Below are 10371 nucleotides of genomic sequence, written 5' to 3' on the forward strand. Positions count from 1 at the left end.
TGTTGAAATGGCGATAACTGTTACAGTTAGTTGTGAGAAAACACCTATTTGTACTGTCATTTGTTCACTTCCACCGCGTATAATAACACGATCGGCGGCAGTGAACAGGCTGGACACATCGGCGCATAGCTAATTAAGTATCGTAATTAATTCTGTTTCATTAATTTAACGAATGGCAGAGTAATTTTGTAAATACCGCTAAAATATGGCGATAACTGTTCGGCAGCCAGTAGTGAATTGACTTCTGCTTTGCATGAGGAATGGAATAGGATGCGTCAGAATCAAATCCAGAGATGGATCCAAGGAATGAGGAGGAAAGAAAGTTAGTATTTGTTTTTTGCAAGACAATATTCCTCAATTCCATGATCAAGATGTGTGCATGGTACTGAAAGTTAAATCTGTGGAAGAAAAGTGACGTTGGTAATGTTTTTGCAGGAAATGACGTTATTTTCAAAACCTGTACCATCTTCAAATAAACCAGATTATGTCATAGTAATCTTGGTTGTTTCAAAGGAATTCACTTAAAGTCTTTATTCTCTGTATTTCACATAGTACAACGCTAAACATACTGTCCTGCTAGCTGACACTACATAATTCATTTGGTATGGACATCTTTGACACATTTCATGCACCAAATTATTAAAGTTGCTCAGTCTGAGAAAATACGGATGTTGCTTAATTAATGTCCTTATGTATATATTAGTTTCAGGGATTACGTAATTGAACGATATCAAATCATCAATATAACTTGATCCATCTAACCCACTCAGCCACCGGGGCTTCCACTGACATTGTGTGCTGGCGACTAGGTGCCTGACTCTGGGATTATGGGTTCGAATCCCGGATGGGACTCAACCTAACAAAAGTATCAGAACCTGTACTGTACTGAAAAAAGTGTAATCCCAAATATAACATGCGTTACATTTGACCACTTTCTAAATGGCATTGTAATTTCATATTACTCTTTGTACAGATTTTGACGGCGCTTTGGAATCCAATACAAAAGATGATTGAACACATGATGGAATCAAGTCTCAAGTCAAATTACTAGAGAAAGGTTCCAGCAGATTTCTTCCACAGTTGGCATGTATCAGGCAGTATGTGATACGTCACCTAGCCGTTTCCTATGGAATCCTGGAAGGGACATTGTCGCGTTGTCGCATTGTCGCGTTGTCTCCCTCTCAAATACAAGCAAAATTAACCAAAAACGCGACAACGCGACATTTCGCCCATTTGTCGCATTGTCGCGATGTCGCGTGTCGCGTTTTGAATAATATTTTTTTTTATTCCTACAAAGGGCGACACGCGACAAAGCGACAATTTTCAAGGTCAAAATATGTCGCGTTGTCGCGTGTCGCGTTTTAGTGAATTTTTAGGCTTCTTCTCACACATCTCAGATAGGGCGACGCGCGACAACGCGACATATTTTGACCTTGAAAATTGTCGCTCATCGATTATCAACCTCCTTAGTAAAACTCTGGAATTCTGTTTACAACCAATGATCAACACCCAGTATAAAGTCATATATGAATAAGTTTATCTTGCACATAGCATGAACATGCATGGCTTGTGTGTGTGTGCGGGTAGGTACGTGGGTGTTTGTGTGGGAGGTACTTTTGATAGTTATGAGATACGCTTCGCGCTTCTTGGACGATGAATACGCAGTTCCCGAGCAACAGCCTTTATGAGACAGGGAAGAACATGGAATCTTCACGGGCAGTAACTGACAATTCACAACCTCTAATGATTTCGAATCAACCTTTGTTAAAATAGATATCATAACAAATACCAAAATTTGACTCATCTATGGCTAAACTGGTATAACCATTTTCTTGTGTTTTTTGTCAACAATTGACTTGCCATTGCATGTGTTCGTGACATGTGCCACTTGATCACCGCTATCTGATGCTGATTCATAAACATCTTGTTTGTCACTCATTTTGAAATTTTGAAATGTTCAAATGCTATGCGTGTCCACCATCGTTTGGATGATGTCTGCTCTGGACAAATGGATATATTCCAATTTTGCCTCCTCCTTTTCAGTTTCTGCATTCTTCCTTGTTATGGATTAAGGTGAGGTGAGGTGAAATTGGGTTTAACGTCGTGCCTGAGAATATTTCGCTCATATGACGCTGTGCATGAGTGTGTATGTGTATGTGCGGCTGCTTGTACTAGCTGGTTTTATAGTGCTAACCCACTGAGATACCACGCCGCAGTGAAGCATGAATACCCCACTCAGACACATTATACTGACTGCGAGCCGACCAGTCCTTGTTGTACCCATTAATGCCGAGCGCCAGGCAGGGACCAACTAGTACCATATTTTAACGAGTGTGTGAGTATGACGCGGTCGGGGATCGAACCCGCGACCTTCCCTTCTTCGGGCGGACGCTCTAACCACTACACCACGGAGGCGGTCTTATGGATCAAGAGTGAGTGTGTGAGTATGATTTTCACGACCAAAACAATAGATGCGGACAAATGTGTTGAAGTTAAAGTCCTTGTTGTGGATTAAGAGTGAATTTAGTTTTGCGCCGCATTTCGCAATATTCCCGCAATATCATGGCGGGGACACCAGGAATGGGCTTCATCTGGGGAAATCCAACCCGAATCACTGGGCTATCAAATTTCTTATATAAAATAAATGACCCATGTGGTTCAATGACAATAAATATCAGATTAAATATCTGTAAATGTTGGACATGTGTTTGTTGTATATTCTCAATCACCTTGATGAGGGGACCTTCTGAGGGAGCATCACTGGCAAATATTTTTGAAGCGGTTACTGCTACAAAACAAACATGGTGGGGGATTAACGGTTTTGCCAGCTACATACTACTTGCAAATTTCGTTCAATTCGAACAACAACTGCTTCTTTTCCTCTTCTTCGCCCAATCTAAAAACACTTTCTCGGGTTCAAATCAAACATTCATTCACAAGATTACCAATGAAATACTGTAAAAAATAACTTTTGCTTCTGAGTATATAACACGCAATAACCTGTGATGACGCCATTATATATATCTGAACAGGACCTGTCACCTTTTGTGCTTACGTAACTTTTTCACTATTCTTGATTGTATCGTTCAGTTTCTGTCAGTTGTGATCCAGGTGTGTGGGCTATCAGATGTTTGACGTCATATTAACCTTTAACGTTATGGTTTCCCGCATAACAACTGATTAGTATCTGTCGTTACACACGTTATGAATGTTGTCGTGGAAACAGGCCGATATACCGATAGCATCAAAACATAGAAACTTCCACACCGCTGTTTACATTAGATAGTAATACGTACCTGACAACTAATTATTGTTAAAACACAATGTTATGAACTTCCAATAAATCTAAACAGAAAAAATGTAACTTTTAATTTTTTATTACACTGCCTAAAAATATACATCTAAGCTAGATATTCCAGTGTCTAATTTCTTTAGTGAGTTAGGTTTACGCCACTTTTAGATTCCAACAATATCACGACGATGGACACCAGAAATGATCTTTACACAATAACAACAACAAACAGCAGCATTCAGTCCAGACGTGTCAATCGTCGAACATGTCTGGGATATCATTGCGGGGCGCGTACGTCATCGTCAACAACCTTTAACCTCTCTCCACGAACTTGGCACTGTCCAGCAGGAAGAGTGGGATGGAATGAATCAAACTGACAGTGGACATTTGATTACGAGTATGCCTCATCGACTCAGGGATTGTCTTGAGAACAGATGCGGATTCACGGGATATCGATATATTTGATTTTTCATGGTAAATGACGTGATGGACAGTGGGCGCTTTCGCCAAACATCGAAATCTATGGTCATCTGAAAATATGACTAACGCAAATTCAATGTCAGATGTCCTTGTTACAGTGTTGAACTACTTATCTCATTAAGAGTATAAAACATCAATAGTTGTGACATCCATGTATTGAATATCCCCTACTAGTTTTGATAATATAGTTGTGTTTTTTGGACACGCATTTAATATAAGGGAGTGAGTGAGTTTAGTTTTTGCCGCTTTTTGCAATATTTCAGCAATATCACGGCGGAGGGCACCAGAAATGGGCTTCACGCATTGTACCCATGTGGGGAATTGAACCCAGGTCTTCGGGGTGACGAGCGAACGCTTTAACCGCTAGGCTACCCCACCGCCACGCATTTAATAATAATAGGGGTACGTTTACCCCTTACAGTAAGGTAGCCCCTGGGGGTAATATTAGGGGTACGTTTACCCCCTTACGGCAAGGTGACCCCTGAGGGTAATATTAGGGGTACGTTTATCCCCTTACGGCAAGGTAACCCCCCAGGGGTGAAGAGATGACAAATAACTGCATCGTTGATAAACTCTTTAATTTCCAGTGTAATTTTTAAAACAACATATATTTACTAACATTTGCAGGAGCGCAGTGAAGCGTCAAAGATTTTAGAATTGCCACACACCCCGGTGTAGACCAGCCTCTGATTCACGCACACAGTGTAGGACCCAGAGCCGGGGCGATTTGGGTAGGCGTTGAGGCCGTCGGGGCGGCCCCTGCAGGAGGGTGTGTGGATGTAACAGGGCGGCCCGCAGTCCTTTCCCCCAAGACATGCATACCTGGCATAGTCACCTGGAAAAAACATTATACCTGCCTGTAAATATTCCCGACAATCCGGTGATCAACATCATGAGCATCGATCTACACGCATCTGGGAATATGGCGTTAAACAAACAACTGTTCATTCTCTTGGGTTCTGGGTAGAGGTTGGAGGCCAGGGCCTAGATTTTCAAAGCTCTCTTAGCGCTAAGATAATGGTAAGTGCCATACATTAACATTAAGTTACGACAATCTTAGCGCTAAGAGAGCTTCGAAAATCAAGGCCCAGGATACTTACATTTCCCGGGGTTCTGTTCTGTTGCCACACGTGACCATGCTGTAGTGCTCACATCTCTGGGTGTCGGGGTTGTACAGTTGTGGGGGTTGACATTCCTGTAGGTTCTTCTCCCAGGTCCGTTTAGCGGCGGGGGCGCTGCAGTTGTAGTACTGGGCACATTTAGTGGGGTGGGCGATCAGCGTCTGCGTCGTCGTCAGACAAATGGGGTTCACGTCGTCTTTGGGTGAAATCAGTGCTGATGCTAGAATGGGTTTGAAGTGACAGGTTAATACTAGTTTGTGAGTGAAGACTCTGAAGTCCACTCCACCCTTGTTATCGGCAACACCAAACACCCCCCACCCTCGTCTACCAAACCCCTCTCCCCCACGCTGCTCATAACACCCCTCTTTCCACCCACCCCCATTTACCAACCCGTTCTTATTTCCAGAGGGAGCGGTGGGGTAGCCTTGTGGTTATAGTGCTAATCAGCTGAGAGGTATGAAGTCTCTTTGCTATAACGTCTTACCTACTTACCTATGTTAGGGACCGTAAATAGGTTATGGCTAGGGGTGATACTGACTTTTATGGAGTAGCAAAATCAATGCCACCCCCACCCCACCCCCTAATTTTAAGCATAATCTTTTAATATGTCCAAAATTTGCTGACCCCCCCCAGTACATGTGAAAAAAATTGAAGAATCCCCTACCTCTCCAGAACAGAATGGATGACCCCTTTTCAAATCATCACCACCACTAGCTGTACATTATGAACGTTCCCTTAGCGTATACAAAGCGGTCACTCACTTACCCATTCCACCGACAAAACAAATCTCCCTCTTTTTCCATCCACACAACACACATAACAGACTTTACATCACACAAAGTTAATTAAATAGCGAGGTCTGCTCACATGACTCCAGGGCGACCATCATCGCCATCAGCAAGCACAACACCCGACACTCACACATTATGGGGCTGTAGATGGGATCCAAACGTCTACTAGAAAACAATTTAATGCATTACAATGCTGGAGTGGATATCGAAACGAAATTCCAGGTGTTGTATTTTAGACAGATAGATGCTACTCAAAGATGGGTATATTGTCTGAGGTCTTAACGTCCACGTGGAATGGATTTTAAAAAGCAAGGTCCATTAGACTCCAACCACTTCCAGTATAATATAAAGTCCTTATTCCCTTATGTCCCATCTGATCCGTCATTATTATCTATTATAAATATAATACATGGAAAGTGTACAAACACCACACACATACACACATACACACACATACACACACGCGCGCGCACTCACGCACGAACTCACATAAAAAAAATATATGTACACATTCACACATACATGTAAGACTATTATCTATAAGCATTATTTACTAGTATTTGAAATTAGATGGAATATGTACACACACAAACACACACAAGCACATATAATATTACATAGATATAGATATACACACACATATATATGCATACATATAAGCATTATCTATACGAAGTTTAGATGGAATGTGTACCCACACAGATAGATAGACAAACAGACACACACACAGACAGATAGATAGATATTTATGTACAACACATATCATTCAAAGGTCAGATTTATAGGTGAGCATATATTTAGAACGAAGTTTAAATGGCGAAAATATACGTATGCATCAAATATAATTCTTCTGACATGCATTAGCTGAATATTATTCCACTTCCTTCTAATTATTGTATGCAGTCTGGTACATATAACGAACTAACGTTTACCTTCACAACTCTATGTCTGCTACAGGACAGGTGCTGGCGGTAGTTATGAGATCCGCACCTCGCTTAATGGACGAAGAATACGCCGTTCCCACCGCCGTTCCCACAGCCGTTATCAGACAGGGCAGAACATGGAATAAGTGTTGCACAGTAATGTTTTCTTCACTCGCCGTCACGTAATGTAACCGACAATTCACAAGCTCTTGAAGATTTAAATGACAGCATGTATACATGAGAAACAACCATGTGGTTATCTAAGGAGCAGATATGGTTTTTCATTTGCAAGGATATTTTAACTCTCCATGTGGTGTAGAGCGCCCTTCACCAATGAACACAAACACGGGCACCGAGACAGGCTAGCATCAGTTGCACAGTCTTTATCTATCTCAGGTACGGGTTAAGGTGTTGCCCCAGATGTCGTGAAGTGTGTCTACGTCATGGTTGTCAACAGTTCTTCACAGACAAGTTAAATGGCAGTGTATAGTTTGACAAGCTTGCTCACACTAACATATAAAACAAACATCACCAATTACAGTCGCAGTAATACTGTCTGTATTTCAGAATAACCAGTAACGCCAATCTATTTAATTATCTCCCTCCACGAAGTTGGAGGGGGGTATTGGTTTCAGCTCCGCCCATCCGTCCCTCCCTCCCTCCCTCCCAGATCCTGGGGACAGATTTTCTCAAAAACCGTTAAAGGTAGGGAAACCAAATGTGGAATGTATTTTCAGGACATAAATGCCTCGATTAAGTCCGAAAACGGAAACCGTTTTACGCTTCTTTAAAGAGTTTTGACCCTTGTCATGAATGAATGAATGAATGAATGAATGAATGAATGAATGAATGAATGAATGAATGAATGAATGAATGAATGAATGAATGTACTTTATTTACTCCATTAAGACGGAGACTACATGTATGAAAACATCTTAGGATATAATATTAAAGATATTTACATATTCAAACATAGTCTCTGGCATAGTCTCTGACATAATCTCAGCTTCACAGATACAGCAGGGCTTTGAGGTTCCAGGAGCTGATGCTTTTTGCTGTAATATCAATAAATACAGCCCACTCATTCAGTGACATCATTTCAATGAGTGGTGTGATTCCATGCACGTTATCTCAGTAACCCATATAGATAGGGAAACCAAATGTGTTTTCAGGACATGAATGTCGTGGAGGAGTTAAAAAACAGGAACCAAATAGTGTTCTTTACTGTTTTTGGGGATATTGATGACCAAGTCTTCTTGCTTCGAATCAAACATTTGTTACAATACATACCTTAACTCGATGGCTAAAATGACGTATGACGTATGACGTATGACTTATGACGTTTAATCATAAAAGGCCGGGCGGGAAAACAATGTTCAGCAAGTCCTAAATTGACACACAGAAGCAAGCTACAAAGCTAGCTATAATTTATATCAATAACATTTTATATCAATAACATGATAACGTACCATTGTGATCATGTGTTCATAGAAACTCACAAAATGGCTCTGAAAATGCATTTCTGCAGAAGTTTCTAGCAGAATGACGTATGACGTATGACGTATGACCAAATAGTGTTCTGAACCTTAACTCGATGGCTAAAATGACGTATGACGTATAACCATAAAGGCCGGGCGGGAAAACAATGTTCAGCAAGTCCTAAATTGACACACAGAAGCAAGCTACAAGTTAGCTATATTTTATATCACTGGAAAGATCTGGAGGACATGGATACAATAATGATAACGTACCACTGTGGTCATGTGTTCATAAGCTCAGAAAACGGCTCTGAAAATGCATTTCTGCAGAAGTTTCCAGCGGAATGACGTATGACGTATGTATCGTCAACAATTGACTTGCCATTGCATGTGTTCGTGACATGTGCCACTTGATATCACCTCTGTTTCCACCATATTTAAAAGTAATATCTTTTGTCGCTCATTTGGAATTTTGGAAATATCATGCATGACTAGCATTACCCGGAAGATGACTGCTCTGGAGAAAATGGGGTTATTCCGATTTTATTCTGTTTTCTCATCCTTTTCAGTTTTTACATTCTTCCAAAGAAAACACAAAACAAACTTAACACACTGTGTAAAACATTTGACAGGTTCTCTCGAATTGTCCACAACCGAGAAGAAACACGTCAATTACAGTGAGTGAGTTTAGTTTGACGCCGCTTTTAGCAATATTCCAGCAATATCACTTCGGGGGGACAGCAGAAATGGGGTTCACACATCGTACCCATGTGGTGAGTGAGTGAGTTTAGATTTACCCCGGTTGTAGCTGTATTCCAGCAATATCACGGCGACGTACCCAAGTGGGGAATCGAACCCGAACCCGGCGTGACTCTTTAACCACTTAACTACCCCACCGTCCCTGTCAATTACAAACCTAGCACCAAGTACATGGTTACTGGAAGTACATTGGGAAGAACACGAACAAAGAATTGGTGACTGAGTGAATGAGTTTAGTTTTACGCCGCACTCAGCAATATTCCAGATATATGGCGGCGGTCTGTAAATAATCGAGTGTGGATCAGACAATACAGTGATCAACAACATGATCATCGACCTGCGCAATTGGGAACCGATGACATGTGTCAACCAAGTCAGCGAGCCTGACCACCCGGTCCCGTTAGTCGCCTCTTACGACAAGCATAGTCGCCTTTTGTGGCAATCATGGGTTGCTGAAGACCTATTCTACCCTGGATCTTCACTGGTAAAAGAATTGGTGCGGATGTGGATAAATGTAGATACTGTCTTTGATGGTGACACCAGAAATAGGCGCCATACATTGGTCCCACGTGGAAATCGATCTTGGGTCTTAAGCGTGACGCGGTGGAAAGCTTAAACCACTAAACTACCCCTTCGCCCTGTGGGCCGAGTGAATTACAAGGGCAGATGAAGGTAAGGGGATCTGACGTTTGTGGCGATGTTTCACTCTGTACCAGAAGATGCTTCTGATTATGAAGTTAAATCATCCCAGCATTTCAGCGCTGATTATTTTTGAAAGAGTAAAAGACACCAATGACACTGTTGAGGCGGTTTTAGTTTTCTAAACTCATTTACCCTTTGGTGGGATACAATTGGTCCATCCATTGTTTGCATAAGCTTTATTTTCCTTTCTTCAAAACAACCGATTTTTAATAAGTAACGCACATGCGAAGAGTTGCGTTGAACAAAACTGGCCCCGTTGTTGGAGCGGGGCACATGCCATTGAAGACCAGTCGCTGATTGAAACAAACATGGTAGAAAGGACTGTTCGTTTTATATTTGTCGGCGTGGGCGCCGTCGGAGAAGTTCCTACAGGAGGGGTAGGAGAAGTCACACGGTAGAGTACACTGATGATGACAAGGGTACAGGCCATACTCACCTGGAAACAAAATATATCCCATCCAGCTATAGTTGTCAACCTACCAATAATAAGGAGCTTCTCAGAAGTGTTCAAGGCACTTTGATAGGGTTTGAAAACCAATAGGAGTTATAGTTTGATATCTTTGACACTAAAATCCTGCCAGTTCTATTGAAAAGTTATGAAGTTTATGGTATTTAAATGTAAAAAATATTGAAAAATACAGTAAGTAGCATATAAATTGTTTCATGATCAAAACTAGTGTATACATGTATTGTATAAAGTGAATGCGGAAGACGCCACCGTTTCTTTTGTTGGGCATTTCAATAAATATATGAAAGCAAAAATATTTAATAGTTTTTTTTTTGGCTGAGCTGAAATGTGAAATTAAAGTTGGTCTGGCAACTTTT

General features: G+C 41.3%; 1 protein-coding gene across 2 annotated transcripts in view; it reads right to left on the reverse strand.

The window, feature by feature from the left end:
• The window catches only part of LOC124264427, a 31166-nt gene extending 24079 nt beyond the window's left edge, over positions 1–7087 (reverse strand). The window contains exons 1-5 of one of the 2 annotated variants that reach the window (XR_006895136.1): positions 6617–7074; positions 5761–5849; positions 4873–5113; positions 4392–4607; positions 3601–3629 (exon numbers count right to left, since the gene is read on the reverse strand). The gene's annotated coding sequence lies outside the window, so the exon portion shown is untranslated. Of the gene's footprint in view, positions 1–3600; positions 3630–4391; positions 4608–4872; positions 5114–5760; positions 5850–6616 lie in introns of those variants that run through there. The other variant, XM_046699174.1, reaches the window with a different exon arrangement.
• Between the last annotated feature and the right edge of the window lie 3284 nt (positions 7088–10371).

This window comes from Haliotis rubra, unplaced genomic scaffold (assembly GCF_003918875.1).
Source record: "Haliotis rubra isolate DU_JTF1 unplaced genomic scaffold, ASM391887v1 Scf923, whole genome shotgun sequence".
NCBI classification, from domain to species: domain Eukaryota; kingdom Metazoa; phylum Mollusca; class Gastropoda; order Lepetellida; family Haliotidae; genus Haliotis; species Haliotis rubra.